Source organism: Sparus aurata, chromosome 4 (genome assembly GCF_900880675.1).
Source record: "Sparus aurata chromosome 4, fSpaAur1.1, whole genome shotgun sequence".
Lineage (NCBI taxonomy): Eukaryota > Metazoa > Chordata > Actinopteri > Spariformes > Sparidae > Sparus > Sparus aurata.
The window spans coordinates 5,983,078-6,001,318 of NC_044190.1; the positions used below are offsets into that span (position 1 = coordinate 5,983,078).

Sequence of the window (18,241 nt, forward strand, 5' to 3'; positions counted from 1 at the left end):
TACTTTGTAAATGTCTTTTCTTCTCACAGTACTTTCTTCACTACATCTCAGGTGGAAACAACGTGTCTTACTAGTAATGTCACAGCTTTAGTTACCAATGAGACATACTTACAAGTGCCAAGTTTGGGCATATATGAAGAAAAACATTTAATATTATCCTTTGCTTACAAAATAAACTTCCCAGAATTAAAAAAGTAGAGCTGAAACAAAAATCTAATTAATCACTTAGTCAGATGACAGAAAATTAACTAGAGTTTCCTGATCAGACTCGCATACTGATTCGCGTAAGAAACATTTTGAAAGGCAGTGTTTTTGTGTTAGCAATTTTACCTGAATCTGAATTCCAACAATCAAAAAAATGCTGAATATCAGATCTGATCATCAACACATATAAATCTCCAGCTACACAGTAGAAAGTCTCGTCCTGTCGTGTTATTGGATCTCATCATCATCAGCCAACATCATCAGTGAAAACTCTGCTGGCCTCACAGTCCGTGAGTGTTTCTCAGAATCTGTCACTGTTGTCCGCTGAAGCACAAACTTCTGGCTAGCTACACCAACAAGGAAATAACACATTTTTACATTCAATTGCAAATCATCACAAAATGTCTGTCGAAACATCCTGGTGGCCGACTGAAGCCATGCAAAGAGCAGATTCTCACACTGTTTCCACAGAGCTAACCTTAAATCTTTTGCTGTCAACCAATAGCAAGTCATCTTGACGTGCTGATCCTCGAAGCAGTGATGCGTCTAAACAAAAATGTAACCTCCTACCTGTGTGTGTGTGTGGGGGGGGGGGTTAGGGTTAGGGCAGCAGCCGGTGCTGTCGTCAGCCGGTGCTGTCGTCAGCACCGGCAGCTGCTGAGTGTTCCACTGATCACAACAGTTACTATACTACATTTTTAGGCTGAAGTTTTTGCATAAAGTTGTCAGCTCATAAACCTGTGATCTGAACATGATCTGCTTTTCACTTCCTTCTTTTCCACCTATTTCCCCCATTCACCTGTGTTTCATTTGATAATTAGTCCCTGTATACTTCAGGTGGTGGACCTGAGTGATTTGCATTATGGTCCTCACCATTGTGTTAGATTCAAGATGGTTTATTGTCATTCCAGCCATATACACAGTACACAGTGCAATGAAATCATGTTCCCAAGAAAATTCAGTGCCAACAAACAACAACAACATAGAACAACAACAATACCAAATGCTACATGGAACTGCTAATTATAGTACAAAAATACTGTATTTAGTGACTGTGTTATAAAAAAAAATTCTAGTAAAGAGACTGTGCAACAGTGCGAAATGTAAGGTAGTAGGAGAAAAACTAGAGATCTACAAATGAATCACAGGTGAACAAAGTTAGTTTAAAAAGAAGGAAGGCTCATTAAATCAAACCCTGTGTTCGAATACTCATTATACCATATACTTACAGATACCGTAAGTACACGAGGAACAGATTTAGTAAGTCCCAATCCAGTACACCAGAAAGACGAGGATGTCCTTCTACATCTGGTAGCATTTTAAGGTGTGCAAGCCAGCATGATTTTCTGTCTATTCGGACCCATGATCCTCTGCACAGAGGAAGATACGTTGCATATATCACGCAAATAAACAAAGCTGAGATAGCAATGACAGATGTAAGTACTACGTTCTTCTCTCCTCCTCGTCTCTCATCAGGTAATTATCTCTGCCCCATATTTAAGGGATGGTGGAGGAGAAGGAACTCTCTTCTTCCACAGACCAAGCAGTCCTGGCTGTTTTCTGTCCCTTAGTTTTGGTTAATTTCAGTATTTGTATATATTTCTTACGCAGACTCGTTCTTGGTTATGGCGTCCTGCTTTTAACATATTGTTGATCACAAGGTAGAGCAAGCTGTGTGTTCGGTTGTTGTCATAACAGAGGCACACTGTCATGATGAAGTGGTATGTCCCAATTTTGCAATCTCTTTTTGCACCACCCTTTTATTGTTTTTCACATTCTCCTGTTTCACCCCCACAGCCTCTCAGTCTGAGTCAATTTCACAATTCAGTGAAAATACACTCCCAGAAAAAATACAATCCAGGATGCAAGTCCCAATAAAAAAGAGAGTAGCAGTCAGCAGTTAAAAGATTGTAATGAGTAATAATGGTGAAGTCAGATAGCTGCAATGCTCACATGTTTCTGCAGAGGCTGTAAAACTCTCAGGAGACTTTGTGAACAGAGTCAGTCCACGGGAACGTTGCATTGTCATTGAGATCTCAAGCTGACCTGAGGACATAAGAGAGATGACATGTTTAGATCCTGTACTTAAGTACAAGTACTGATACTATGCTGTAAAAATAAATTTTACAACACAATTGTTCTCATTAACCCCACTTCAGAATCACTTGAAATTTGGGAGACAGGTGACAGGTGCTTCTGACTGTTCCAAGTCAAGGCTAAGACTGAAGCTGACACACTTCTGCCGTCAGGGCCTCTCGTCTTTGGAACAACCTGCCTGATGAGGTCGTCAAATACTGACACTTTGTGATGGCGGCTTACCCGACCTATAATCCCAAAGTGTCAGTATTTGACGAGTGGGGATGAGACTCAGAAATCTACTTTTCTTACAAACAGGACTTTTAATTGATTATTCTTCTGGTTATGTTGAAGATTAGCAGTTTTGGACACAAATGCATCCATGCTTGTGGTCGACGTCACATGAATTTTATAAATAATGTGCCATGCTGACACACTGAATGCTTGGCTTTGTTTGTTCTCCACGTATTTAGACCCCTGGCTTCAATCTCCTCAACCAACGCTGTGATCTTGTCTTTCAAAAGGTCTGACTTTCTGTTATGGTCCATGGTTATTAAGGACTAAACCCTCATCTGTACTGCATTATATGAGCGGAAATCACAAGACAGCGGAGGTTGTGAAAATCTAAACAGTCTTTCCTGTATATGTATATATCCCCCCAAACGACATTTATATGCGTCAGAAGTACATGTAAATCCCTCTGAAGGACATGTAAATCCCTCTGAAGGACATGTATATCCCTCTGAAGGACATGTAAATCCCTCTGAAGGACATGTATATCCCTCTGAAGGACATGTATATCCCTCTGAAGGACATGTATATCCCTCTGAAGGACATGTATATCCCTCTGAAGGACATGTAAATCCCTCTGAAGGACATGTATATCCCTCTGAAGGACATGTATATCCCTCTGAAGGACATGTAAACCCCTCTGAAGGACATGTAAACCCCTCTGAAGGACATGTAAACCCCTCTGAAGGACATGTATATCCCTCTGAAGGACATGTAAATCCCTCTGAAGGACATGTATATCCCTCTGAAGGACATGTATATCCCTCTGAAGGACATGTATATCCCTCTGAAGGACATGTAAATCCCTCTGAAGGACATGTATATCCCTCTGAAGGACATGTATATCCCTCTGAAGGACATGTAAATCCCTCTGAAGTACATGTAAATCCCTCTGAAGGACATGTATATCCCTCTGAAGGACATGTATATCCCTCTGAAGGACATGTAAATCCCTCTGAAGGACATGTATATCCCTCTGAAGGACATGTCCCTCTGAAGGACATGTATATCCCTCTGAAGGACATGTATATCCCTCTGAAGGACATGTATATCCCTCTGAAGGACATGTAAATCCCTCTGAAGGACATGTATATCCCTCTGAAGGACATGTATATCCCTCTGAAGGACATGTATATCCCTCTGAAGGACATGTAAATCCCTCTGAAGGACATGTATATCCCTCTGAAGGACATGTAAATCCCTCTGAAGGACATGTAAATCCCTCTGAAGGACATGTATATCCCTCTGAAGGACATGTATATCCCTCTGAAGGACATGTATATCCCTCTGAAGGACATGTATATCCCTCTGAAGGACATGTAAATCCCTCTGAAGGACATGTATATCCCTCTGAAGGACATGTATAATCCCTCTGAAGGACATGTATATCCCTCTGAAGGACATGTAAATCCCTCTGAAGGACATGTAAATCCCTCTGAAGGACATGTATATCCCTCTGAAGGACATGTATATCCCTCTGAAGGACATGTAAATCCCTCTGAAGGACATGTATATCCCTCTGAAGGACATGTATATCCCTCTGAAGGACATGTATATCCCTCTGAAGGACATGTAAATCCCTCTGAAGGACATGTATATCCCTCTGAAGGACATGTATATCCCTCTGAAGGACATGTATATCCCTCTGAAGGACATGTAAATCCCTCTGAAGTACATGTAAATCCCTCTGAAGGACATGTAAATCCCTCTGAAGGACATGTATATCCCTCTGAAGGACATGTATATCCCTCTGAAGGACATGTATATCCCTCTGAAGGACATGTATATCCCTCTGAAGGACATGTAAATCCCTCTGAAGGACATGTATATCCCTCTGAAGTACATGTAAATCCCTCTGAAGGACATGTATATCCCTCTGAAGGACATGTATATCCCTCTGAAGGACATGTATATCCCTCTGAAGGACATGTAAATCCCTCTGAAGGACATGTATATCCCTCTGAAGGACATGTATATCCCTCTGAAGGACATGTAAATCCCTCTGAAGGACATGTATATCCCTCTGAAGGACATGTATATCCCTCTGAAGGACATGTAAATCCCTCTGAAGGACATGTAAATCCCTCTGAAGGACATGTCCCTCTGAAGGACATGTATATCCCTCTGAAGGACATGTATATCCCTCTGAAGGACATGTAAACCCCTCTGAAGGACATGTATATCCCTCTGAAGGACATGTAAACCCCTCTGAAGGACATGTATATCCCTCTGAAGGACATGTAAATCCCTCTGAAGGACATGTATATCCCTCTGAAGGACATGTATATCCCTCTGAAGGACATGTATATCCCTCTGAAGGACATGTAAATCCCTCTGAAGGACATGTATATCCCTCTGAAGGACATGTATATCCCTCTGAAGTACATGTAAATCCCTCTGAAGGACATGTATATCCCTCTGAAGGACATGTATATCCCTCTGAAGGACATGTAAATCCCTCTGAAGGACATGTATATCCCTCTGAAGGACATGTAAATCCCTCTGAAGGACATGTATATCCCGCTGAAGGACATGTAAACCCCTCTGAAGGACATGTATATCCCTCTGAAGGACATGTAAATCCCTCTGAAGGACATGTATATCCCTCTGAAGGACATGTAAACCCCTCTGAAGGACATGTATATCCCTCTGAAGGACATGTAAACCCCTCTGAAGGACATGTATATCCCTCTGAAGGACATGTAAATCCCTCTGAAGGACATGTATATCCCTCTGAAGGACATGTAAATCCCTCTGAAGGACATGTATATCCCTCTGAAGGACATGTATATCCCTCTGAAGGACATGTATATCCCTCTGAAGGACATGTAAATCCCTCTGAAGGACATGTATATCCCTCTGAAGGACATGTATATCCCTCTGAAGGACATGTATATCCCTCTGAAGGACATGTATATCCCTCTGAGGGACATGTATATCCCTCTGAAGGACATGTATATCCCTCTGAAGGACATGTATATCCCTCTGAAGGACATGTATATCCCTCTGAAGGACATGTATATCCCTCTGAAGGACATGTATATCCCTCTGAGGGACATGTATATCCCTCTGAAGGACATGTATATCCCTCTGAAGGACATGTATATCCCTCTGAAGGACATGTATATCCCTCTGAAGGACATTTATACCGGCCACTTCAGTGCAAAGCTACAATCCTCACCGCACAATGTCCTATCCCTACACACAGGCAGAATCTAGTGCCAAAGGTAAAGGCTGTTTAAAGTTTGATGAAAATGTTAAAATAAAAGCGTACACATCACCTTGCTGCTGGTTCGGTTGCTGGTTCAAAGCCCTGCTGCCTGTCAGCGCCACACACTGCTTCTCAACTCATCACTGGAGGTGACGCACTGATGAGGGATAAGTACCCCACTTAACCACACAGATAACAGGACCTGAACCCCTGGATAACTGTTTGGTTACATACGTGGGGTGGATTTGCCTCAGAAAGCATCTTTTTAGTAACATCTACAGCTCACGTGGGCAGTGTAGTGTGAGACAGCACAATGCTCTGGGACCTTTCACACTGATGGTGACTCACACTCTCTCAGCCCCTGTATCGAGGTCAGCTGATTGGTCTGGAGAATGTTGTTGTGATTTTTGTCTTAAATTAGATCGAATATGACATGTGTACCCCCAAGTATTTGACTTGGGCTATGATGGAGGCTAGAAACAGGCGTCCTGGTTGCTAAGGTGTGGGTCCAGTGACCGAGCTGCAGGATGGCCTGTGTGTGTGTTTGTGTGTGTGTGCGCGTGTGTGTGTGTGTGTGTGTGTGTGTGTGTGTGTTCAGGGCTACTGCGGCAACAGAGAGGAGTGACTGCATGAAACTCTGCCAACAGGGAGGCAGGGGAAGTAAAGTCAAAGAGTTTGTTGTTTCTATTGATAACAGTGTGCGTCACATACGGCAGAGCAATGTGAGACTAATGTGACTCAACGTGAAAACATCAGGACACTCCTGCAAACGCACAGCTGCAGGGAAAAAACATTATAACGTGAGTTTGTGTTCGGGATGGTTGAAGTGGTTGAATTGGTTTTTGAGAAATAACGTTACTCATGCATCAGAAAGGCAGCATGCCGTTGCACCGGGAAATGATTAGCTGGTAACTCCATCTACTGCAATGTGAGGAATAGTGTTCGTTACTACAGTGATCAGCATGTGGCACACGTCATTGCAATTCAGTTGTATTGACCAGAAATAGAACAATTGGGGCTTATGTTGTTGTTGTTATTTTGAATGTGCTGTCTTGGTTATCTGGCATCCTCTGTTATCGTGATTACAAGCCTGCTCGTGCCTGCTCAAGGAAGAAGGACTGATCTTGGAGCTGTATCATTCAAATCTTCTGGCTTAGTCCACTTTTTTCTCATAACTCCAGACTGCAGCTTTAGCAGAGTTATATTACAATGGATTTCGGCATCTCTGTGACTCGTTATGAAAGGCAGAGTAAAGATAGATCTAGTTTTTAAACCCAAAAGTTTAAAAACATCTCTGCTCTCTTTGATTTCTCTGTTTCTTCCTCCAGAGCTCACCCGCTGTAGCTGCTGTCTGCCAGTTAACATTAACAGAGTTGCTTGTTAATCTAAATCCCGCCTCGGTCCCTCCACACAGCCTCTGAGTCTAAGTAACTACAGAAAAGACAGATAATGTGTCCAGTAACCGACAAAAAAAGCACAAAAACTACAAACACAGCCACAATCTGAAGTGAAGCTGACCAGACAGCTGTCACTCAAAGATTCCACGCCCCTAATAATGCATAACTTTAAGCCTGATGAAGGTTCTCAGTCATCCAAATCATGGTTCATTGTAGACAACTGGACTTGTGTCAGTCCTTGAAGATGTTTCACTCTGTGTGGGAGTGTCCTTACAGACTTGTTGAGGACACCTGTGTGAGTTTCTGAGCCGTTCGGGCCACTTGTGGGCCGTTGACTGAAGAAGCCTCTTGGATGACAGGTGACACTTACATCATTAAACGAGTGAGTTACATAGAAGGGGGCATGGGGGATCACTGGGGGATAAAATAGCTCTCGAGTTTCCAGCCTATTAACATGATTGTTTCTGCTGTAGCATTGGCCTCAACTGGCCATTCAAGGAAATGCATATGCTTCAATTAAAAATGCAGGAGATTGACACTTGCGAACGACCCATGACTGCAAGGCATTGTGGGTGTTATACACCTGTGGAGTGAACATCGTTGTTGACCCCACCCTCTCTCGGCCCTCCAAAGGTCGATCTCACTTCACTTTAGAGCTTCACTTCAGTTTGTCAGACAAATAAATTACTCTTATTTATGGTGTTCCCTTTCTTCACTTGCTAACTGTATTTAGCAGGCTAGATAGCTAATTAGCTAGGGCTAAATCAAGTCAGTCAGTTTAGATTCTTAATGACACCATGTGCAGTCCTTTTTCTCACCTGCTGTCCGTCCTACAGGTGTTTGGGACGGCTTCAGGGTTCAAGGTTTCAGGCTTGCAGGCCCATTAAAACTTCCATCTCCCTTCTGCTGAGGCAAAAGTCTGTCTAATTGTCAGCAAACAAAAAGTGTTGTATGTATTGCGGCCAGAGTGGAGCGACTTAATCCTCTCAATGTTTGAGTGATTGCAGACAGGTGGAAATCAAGGTGAGAAGGGGAGAGTGGTATTGTCTTTTGACCGCACACAGCCAGGCAAACTTTGTTATTCTCTATGGAGAAAGTTTATGTTTATAAGACTGAACGCGGTGCATTACAAAATAAATGGATATGATGCAACGTAACTGAGCTTTCCGTGATTGTTCAAAACAAAGAGTGGTGTGTCAGAAACCACATTCCCCGACAAAGGCAAGTGTCTAAGTTTATTTAAAATTCACTAGAAAGAGGAAGCAATGGAAAAAGCTATTGATAGCAGAGGTGTTCAGCCGAACACGTCTTTAACACAGAAGCCTAAAGCTGTATGACTCCGACTGAGGTTAGACAAGAAGTTGGATTAGTTCAGTCCATCTCTGGTTTTTACTCTTACCCACTGTTGCCCCTCAGTTACAGTTGTGGTCAATCAAATCAAAATCAGATCAATTTTACTTGTATAACACAACATACAACACAACACAACACACTGCCACAGTTAAACGACACCCTCTGTCCTCAGACCCTGTTTGAAGAAAAGGTAAGAGTTGCTAGCTTGTTTGAGTTTATTCCCTTAGCAACCAGCTCAGGTAACATGTGACTGTCTGAGCTTGAAGGTGGTTGTCTCCAATAGCAACAATGATTTTGAAGATATTAACACTGAAATAGTAGGAGGAGGAGGCGCAGTAGGAGATTACTTCCGAGAAGACTGGCCATTTTAAACAAACATCATTATCCATTCACAGCTGTGGGAGGATGAGGTGTGATGACTTTAGATCTCCTTTAGATGAATGCCAGAAGCATCGGCTTATAACTTTTCAAAAAGGCCCCAAATCGTATCTGTACTCCAAATGGTTCAGCATGAGCTTTGAATTTACTTCGGGCTGTACTGAGACAGACATTTTTTTATAATTCTATACAAATGTGCAGGATTAAGAGGAGAATACATTAGATCTGTGCCTGGGCTGTGATACGATTAATGCAATACAAAGGTGCATATTTTAAGAGCAGTGTTTTGAGTGTGGCGATGTGTGGTGGCAGTTTTAAGGACCCAGAACACCAAATTTGGAGCCGTTTCAGTGGAGATCTATTTTACAGATCAGGAATAAGTGCGTGCAGGTCAGGAGACTCAGTTGGGATTACGCACAGGAAGCACACGGTGGCGCTGGCGGAATTTATGCAGAGAGGTGAGGCCACTGGTGAGTTGTGGTCATGAGGAGGTGCTGCAGCTGCGAGGCAGGTGGAGTGGAGTGGTCACTGGTGGTCACTGGTAGGGAAGCAATGAAACAAATTAGAGCTCAGGCGAGACACTGGAAACAAGTTAACACTGTCTAGAAACTGATAACACGAGTAGACCAGCTAAAATAATCTGGCGGGGAGTAGACTGGAGATCAAGGCCCGTTGTGTGCTGCAGGTGTGCTGCGGCTGTGTGATTGGGAACAGCTCCCAGCACCTCTGAAACACAAAGTACAGAACAAAAAACACAACCACACCTTATCCAAAATATGACAACAATGTCAACATGAATGTGAAGAGCTCAACCCTGACAACTGAAACAAAGACATCCGTGACTACACTCTGTTGTTGTTAGCAAAGGAAAACACAAAGTTTAAACTGAGAGATCAGTCTGATCAAAAGTTGATCTGCTTGACTTCACAGCTAACATAGTTACATGAAGCAGATAAGAGAAAACAAATATTGCACAACCATTGTATCATGTGCTACGATTGATTAATCTTGTGAAAGAGTGTGAGTCGGCTCAGTCAGTCAGCTCCGTCAGTCAGCTCCCTCAGTGACCTCAGTCGGTCAGCTCCCTCAGTCAGCCCCCTCAGTGAGCTTCATCAGTCGTCTCCGTCAGTCGTCTCTGTCAGTCAGCTCCGTCAGTGAGCTCCTTCAGTCATCGTCAGCTCCCTCAGTCAGCTCCGTCAGTCAGCTCGGCCTAATTTTTTCATAGTAAAAACTGTGGTTATAACTTTACAACAGCTTTTTTTATTTGGCTTTGACAAAATCAGCACCCATGTCATTTCCTCAGTGACATCATTAACTACCCTATGATGAGGTGTTTGACACTGTCGGACATGTATTGACTGGCCAGGTCTCGTGGTTTATCATGTCCATCCTCTATGTATATATGACCTAAAGCCACAGATCTCTTCTTTAACTGTTCTTCATTCTCTGGGGAAGTTAATAAAGTCATAAGCTTTGGGAATGCAAAAAAAAGTGCAACACAGTGGCTTTCTGTCTCTGTTTTCACTTTCACAGCCAAAGGGCGGCGTGGTCGTGATCTCATCTATATTGTGGTCTTGATTCTGACAGATTGCAGGGTGTCAATTCAGAGCTTCTCAAGTTCTTCCACTGAAACTGTCTGTTCATCGCTTTATATAAACCCACTATAGCCTGTCTTTTAACATTTTTACAGCAAAGTCGCATGCATCACACACAACGGGCGGGGGGAGGCTGGGGGGTCAGGGCTGGGGGCCGTCAATAATGGAACAGTGATTGGTCGGGGTTTGGCACGAGGTATCTTTCACCATCACCGATTGGTTAGTCGCCAGCCGTAAGGGGAGATGGGATAACAATGGCAGTGTCATCAACACGAGCAGAACATACTGCTGCATGCGACTTAATGGTAATAAAGAGCCTAAAGAATACTCCTTCTTTGTATGTTCTACTTCCATCTTATGCAGCTCAGGCAATTTTACAGAGCACGTAGAAAGAATGTAATGAGTAATGTAACTAATAACTTTATTCAGGGAGTATGTAAGGCATTACTATTTTTGAGAGTAATGTGTAATGTGTAATATATTACTTTTTTGAGTAACGAGCCCCAACACTGCACACAACACAGGACGTGGCCTCCACGGTCCCTCTGAACCAGGACCTGGAGGGTGCTATCTCAGCTTTGCTGCCTCTCTCGCCTGGTGGCCTTTTACAGTACTGCAACAAAAGGGCTAGATTCCCCTGTGGTCCAAACTGCCATTATAAAAGAGAGGTCTGTAAAACTGTTGATAGGACACCAAGAACAGCAAACAAGGTCAGTTATGACTCTTTTTATCATACATTTTTGATCATGCATGGATCCATCCATCCAATGAGCTGAGGAGAGTCACTTTCTCGTTTTCAATGTGCCGCGTGAACAGGAAGTAAACACAGAGGCCAGACAAAGTTTTTGCCATTTGCACTAGGCAACCATTCTCATTGGTTTGAATGGTCGACACCTTTCTATCTGGTACTTAGTCAAGAGATCATCTGATATCACATTCACTATACACCTCAGCAGCTGCGGCCACACATGGATTTGGGGACTGTGACATGGCTGGTAAGCCGGCTGGTCTAGTTGTTAAACATGTTGTCAGGTTAGATCTGCTGTTTGTCTACCTGCTGCTGCTGCTGCTGCTGATGCTGCTGATGATGATGATGATGCAGCTGTAAGATGCATCCTCTATACCTGGTGGCACCTTGGAGAGCAGGTTCACTGGGAATGTACCCAAAAGTCTCTCCAGCTTTTCTAGATATTTTTCCACATTAGAGGTCAAAAGGCATCCAGAAGTTACCGCGGCCTCTTTGTGTTTAAACCAGTCGGTGTTTGTGTTCCAGGTTTGTATCAGCGCAACAATCCATCTAGATAAAAGATAAGTGTGTACACATCGCAAGAAGAAAGAAGATCAAAGAGCTGGTGATAGATAATGCTAATGTCCCTGCTGTGGGACTAATAAAGGAAAATCTTACATTTTTTACACCGAAATCTTCACTGTAGCTACAATAGCAAGTGTTTCCCCCTCCGAAGGGGTGCATGAGCCTGATCGTGCACTGACAGTGTAAATAATGTAATTTAAGGGCTTCAGAGATTTGGATCACACTGGGCTAGCTGCATGGAGCCATTTTATGTTAACGTAGAACATCCGTATCCCTACGCACTTACGCTAATGCGGAGGGATACGGAGAGTTAAGTTTCGTTTTTATTGAAAGTAAACCTCTCGTCCAGCAGCTGGGCCTCGCGCTGTATTTCGCCGCTCGCAGATCACCTGTTGCCCAGTTGCGCTAATGCGTAGGGATACGGAGGTTCTACGGTTGAGAAAATGTAGTGCCAAAAGAAAGGCCGGTCTGACGGCGATGTAAAGCGGTGTGAATTTTCTCTATACAACGTACACTTGAACTGTTATAGATTTTTTTAGGTGAGCCTTGTTTTAGGTGGTTAAAGCCCCTCTACAGACTTTTCATTTAGTGTTGATTTTGGCGGCCCCGTTGGATGAAAGCGGTGGTGTTTTGACGGAATGAAGACTGCATTTCCCATGAGCCCTAGCGCCCACTGTCGTGAAGACGTTTGTCTGGACGGCGCGTGTAGATTTGTTTTGGAAACGTCGGAAAGAAGACGGTACTTGCTTTGAAATTTTTTTTTTTTTTCAGCAGCTATCTACAGCGTGCATATGGATGAGGTAATGCATCTATTTGTATTTCTATGTAATATAATATGCCGCCGGTGAAACAAAGTAATGTTAAAACGTGTTAAGTTCTCTCTAAGTAATTGAATCATGCCTTGACCTGGACAAATGAGAATTTACACAGACATACATCTAAGTTCAGTAAGCCTACAACCAACAGTTTAGATAACTCGGTAGTAGAACTGTTTAGTTTAGTTGTCAACTTACCTTAGTAATATTTTATTGTCAATGCGATAACCCAGCATTGTAAAAAAAACTGCAGTAGCATTGCCAACATAATACGTTACGTTGTAAGCTAACTGTATTACCGTGATGTCTGTGACATAGGCTAAACATGACTGCACTATTGTCACTGTGTGTAATACTGCTGTTGCACTGCAATTTCCCAGCTATAAATATTACCCACGGTGCTACAGAGCTAGCGTTACAGCAAAGTCACAGTGATTGTGATGGATGTTTTGTTCTAAGTAAGAAACTGAATCATTTATAATGACAGAGGATATTACTGATGCATCGTTGCAGGTCGGCTGGGCTGAAGCATACACACAGCTGAAATGGATGCGTGGTCTAAGACGTTTGTTGTCGTTTTCACGAGTGTAGTATCTAGAGCTAATCTGGTGGTAACGTTAGCCAGCTTTGTTGTAACAACATAAATTCATGTATTGCTGTAAACTACGTCCCGCAATACATTTCATAAATGAAATAAAATGTACATACCTGTCTAGGAGGAATCGGGCAAATTCTGGATCCGACTTGAATCCCTTCAAGCCCTGCAACTCTCTCCATCTCTGGAAGGAATCGCCAATGTTTATCTGTGTTTTAGCCCTAGCTCGATCGGATTCCCTCTTGGCCTTTCGTTGGTCTTCGGTTCGAATTCTTTTTCTTTTCTTTGTCTCATTATCAGCCATGACAAAAGTTTTAGCCCGGTTAGCACTGGCTAGCGTAGCAACAAAACAGATATGCTGAGTGTCGTCACTTCCGGTCTGACTGCCGTAAATCGTTTCGTCAGTGGTCCGACCTGACCAAGGCCTTTCAGAGGTATAGAATTAGACTACTTAGAAATAGCGTATCTTCACACTGATGGGCTCATTTGCTGTTGTAGGTAACAGAGACACATCAACAGAAACCAGAGACTTCTGCATATCCAGTTAAAAACTCCGTACAGGGGCTTTAATTTAGCTTTTTCTCTGGACCCCGTTCACTGCAGTACAAAGCTGAGTGTCTGGGCTGGAGCGGCTCTCTACTTCTCCAAACTAAGGCTGCGCTGATCGGTGATTACGGTGGGAAACAGATCAACTATAGATATATGTACTTTATATGACCCCACTTCAAAAAACCCTAACTACCCCTTTAATGTTTTCAGTTGTTCTTTTCATCATCAAGTAACAGTTGTAAGAACGTATTTCTCTGAAAGATAATTACCCAACTATGAACACTAAATGCTAATCTCAGCATGCACACAGGCAACTGTCCGGCAGGTTTAATGTTTACCAGTGGCGAACCGTACCTATCAGAACTGAGCCTGCTGTACCCTCCCTCCCCCCCGAAAAATCACTAACGAAAAGTACGTTTTTAAGCTTTAGGCAAAATATTTTACTGCTCCATCTTCAAAGTTGTGTTGTTCTAGTTATGCACATTTCAACACACACGCACTCACACGCCCACAGCCACAACTTCACACACAGCCACACACACACACAAACACAGCCACACACACTATTGGACATCAGATAGACAGTCACTTTATGAAAAATCATTTAAAAAGTGTGTAGAAACAAAATGCAACCAGTTTAACGAGAAGCAACACTAGCAAAACCAGCAATAAAAAATCAGTTCCACCCACCAATGACGTTCAAACAACAAGCACTCCCAGCAGTAGAGCCTCTTGCGTGGAACTGAGCCTGTAAGCCAAGTGTATCTTTCCCAGTTGCTAGCCTGAAAGTGGCAGACATAGTCTGCTTTTGCAGGTTGATTGAGCTCGAGATGTTCGGGCGTTGGGCGGCCTTTTTAACAATGTCCATCTTTTCATTAAACGGTCGTCTTGAAAAGGGCACTGGCAATAAATCTGCAACAATATCATCTCCACCCGCTGTATCAATATCATCTCCACCTGTTGCCATTTTCAACATCAGCAATCAATCACAACTCGCTAGTTAAGCTAGGTCTCACGTGACTGAGCATTGAGCAAGCGGGCCTTCTGACCATCCAATCAAAGGAGGGAAAAATGCCGACTTCACTGGACACCTGCTAGATGGCCTCGGTGTTGCCAACTTAAAGCAACAGTTTCACTGCCACTTACTTTAAGCTACAGACGCCAGCACTATCGATTCTGAAGGTGTCAAGGCAGATTTCTTTGACCCTGGCAACACATGATGGCTGAAATATGATTGGATAAAAGCTCAAATATAAACATACACTAGTGGAAGCAGCGCAACCAAGAGAAAAGCTATGAAATGAAGAGAATAGACTATTGGAAATAATTTAATACATATTCATGGAAATATATATATTAAAAGATAAGTCAGTGATTCTGATAGTGTTTAGGCCAGCAGAGAAGGCCTTGCTGGCCCTGACAGCCCACTAGGGCTCTGACTTTTGGTCAAAAATCATATTTGAAGTTTGTTTGTTTACTTATATTAATATTTGAATATCTTCGAATATTTATTAATAATATTTTGACCATTAAATCAAACATTGTATATGTTCTGTCCACCAGAGGGCAGTGTATCAGTCAATGTCAATAGGCAGGCAATTATGTTTTCAGAAGAAAAACTGTTTTTTTTATTATATTAAAATGTCAGACCCCTCCTCCTCTTCCGGCTTGCCAGGATATAGTGTTTACAGGTGGGCTCTAAGTTGCTGGTCGTCGTGTAGTATGTGAGTTTGGTCCTACATATTTTACATACCACTTTGTCCTTAGTCGTGATTTTTCCCTGTTCCTTTGGGAACCCAAAGTAGCGCCACACGTTACTTTTCGGATGGTCTGGAGTGTAGATTTCGTACTCCTCAGGCATAGTTGTTGTAGGCTTTGGCACGGCCGTTTCTCTGGAATACAAAATAGGTGCTAAAAAGGACGCTAACGTCACCTACAGGCAGGGACGGACTGGCCATTGGGCAATGTGGGCAAATGCCACTGCGGCCGCATCACAAATAAATAAAAAAATAAATAAATATAAAGCGGAACGGCTGCATCAATAGGCGGCCGCGACTGCAAATGAATAAATAGGCTAGATAAATAAATAAATAAATATAGCGGGTCAAAAGGCGGCCGCAAATGAATAAATGAATGAATAAATGGCCAGCGACCCTCATGTGCCATTCGGGCCGGCCAACAAATCACAGAGCGGTCCCAAGCTCGTTTCTCCCGGCAGTTTCGAGCGTCAATAAAATTTTTAAGCCAAAGGGAAACTAAACTTCTCTTCATCCAATATACTAACCAGTGAACGATCTAATCACTATCTATATGCCACATACGAGTCTCTATATCACAGTCATTTGAATAGTTGTTTGCAAAAGTTAAAATGAAGCAATGCCTTCTGGGAATTTCAAGACTGAATCGAGTGGACCGTCTGAGTGTGGTTGTTGGAAGTTGGAGGTTGGAAGTTGGAAGTTGAGTTTAAGCTAGCAAAAAAATGAATCGAGGTATCAAGCGACACAAGGTGGGAGCGGAGAAAAAGAGAGAAATCTCAGAGAGCACTGTTGGTTGATGGTGAAAAATGCTGCAAACCGACTGATTTGTTTTTAAAATCAAGTCCAGCTTCAGCTAACACTAGTGCTAATACTGCTAGCACCAGCACACCAGGGAGAAAGACAAGACAGTGAGGAATATGAGCAAGAGGAGGATGAAGAGGTAGACATGGATGACTGCGTGACGGTAAGACACGTTTGTATTATGGAGTGGCTGGCTCTGATGATTTATTACTGTGTTTTATGTATTGGGGTGTAGTTGTTTATAGCTTGGGAATTTACGTTTACTATCACCGGGGCTATCAAAAGTGCCTGTTCTTTATGTGCGTTAAAAACAACAGTAACGTAGAAACTGTAACTGTCTTTGGCAACTAGTATGAGTAAAAAAAATACCGCAACTGTACGTTTGTCACCGGCAAAAACTTTAACTCACCGAGTGTTTGTGATGAAAATAAATCACCGCGACCGTGACAATAAACTGTCTGTGGGTTTAGATTGACAGGGGGAACACCTGGGAAACACCGACGTCATCAACATGACGTGTACCGTCGTGCCTCTTTAGGAGCCGCAGTGCCGGCTCTCTGTGTGAATCAATCGGCGGAACGGCGGGCACTCTGCGCTCTGTGGAGCACTTTTCAGGTAGAGTCTGAAATTAAAAGGACCATAAACTTCTGTTTTAGGTGCGTGGTCTGAATGGATTATTATGAATATACCATATGGTCATCATTATAATGAACTGCACTAACATAGCCTTCCTCCTCGTCGTCTTCTTCCTCCACATCCTCATACTGCATCTGGCTCTGTGTGTCCTCTGGCACTGGTACTTTAAGTATGAACACACTATGTGAGTCACATTCATGGAACCAGAGTATATAGGCATCACAATGGAACTGTACCACAGACTGTGATTCAAATACCTCGTCTGCTCCTGTGAGCATCTCTGCTACTGCTGAAGTCCTCAGCCTGTCCCAGATGGCATCAGCGTTGTCCATTTTCAGCTTGAACCTCATGTCCATCACTGTCGTCTCCCCCAGGAAGGTCTGGATCTCTTCAACCTTAATTTCAGAAAGCAAGAAACACTCATGTTAAAAAACCTGGGGATACTTTTGCTAGTCTGAAATCTGATGTTCATGAACTACAAATTATTTTCCAGTAAGTCGTGGTACCTGGTAATGAGCGGAGAGAGCAGTCCATATCTTCTCTTTTATGTTTCTTGCAAAAGCAGAGTCCCCAGCCTTAATGCAATAGTGGCACTCCAACTTCTTTAAGATGGGTAGAATTTCACCACTGGTTGGACTTTTTTCGCTTGAGACAGAGTGTTGATGTGTAAAGCACACGCATCAGCTGGACAAACTCCTCTGCCTTCTTGAAGTCGTCGGACTGCAATTTCGTCATCTGTCTAAAACGGCAAATAATTAGCTTTAAACACAGAAGTCCTCTTGCACTCTTATAATCCACAGTTTTAAAATAAGACCATTTTAAGTTAGTTACAGAATATATCCTTTACTTTACCTTCTCAAACTGCCTCTTGATCCTTGGGTCCATCACTGCAGCCTGAATGGCAGTGAACTGCTCAAGGAATCTCTCAATCATCAGATAGGGATAATTTCACTGTGTTTTGACATCAATGATCAGTGAGTGCTGGGGCAAGTCTGAAAGATAAATTCAGACGCACATCTGCATAAGCATATCACACAAAACAATGAACATTTAATCATAAACCACCATTACTTAGTTTGTTGTAGATCAATATATGTTAAGTGCTTATTAGAATCTAGTGAAAGTTATGCATAGATACTTACTCAGGAGTTGCTGCTTTTCTCTGAGGACGGTTTTGGCCATGGAAGACTTCCTCATCCACTTCACCACAGCGTGTGCCCTTGCTGCCCAATTGTTGACAGCATTGCACTGGTGGATCTTCTGGGCTGCAA

General features: G+C 42.8%; 1 long non-coding RNA gene across 1 annotated transcript; it reads right to left on the reverse strand.

The window, feature by feature from the left end:
- Positions 1–16,814: 16,814 nt before the first annotated feature.
- Positions 16,815–17,955, reverse strand: LOC115579710 (uncharacterized). Its single transcript, XR_003983716.1, has 5 exons — positions 17,823–17,955; positions 17,477–17,709; positions 17,228–17,365; positions 17,057–17,133; positions 16,815–16,956 (listed from the first exon to the last, which is right to left on the reverse strand). It is a non-coding gene; the product is annotated as an uncharacterized LOC115579710 (long non-coding RNA).
- Positions 17,956–18,241: the final 286 nt, after the last annotated feature.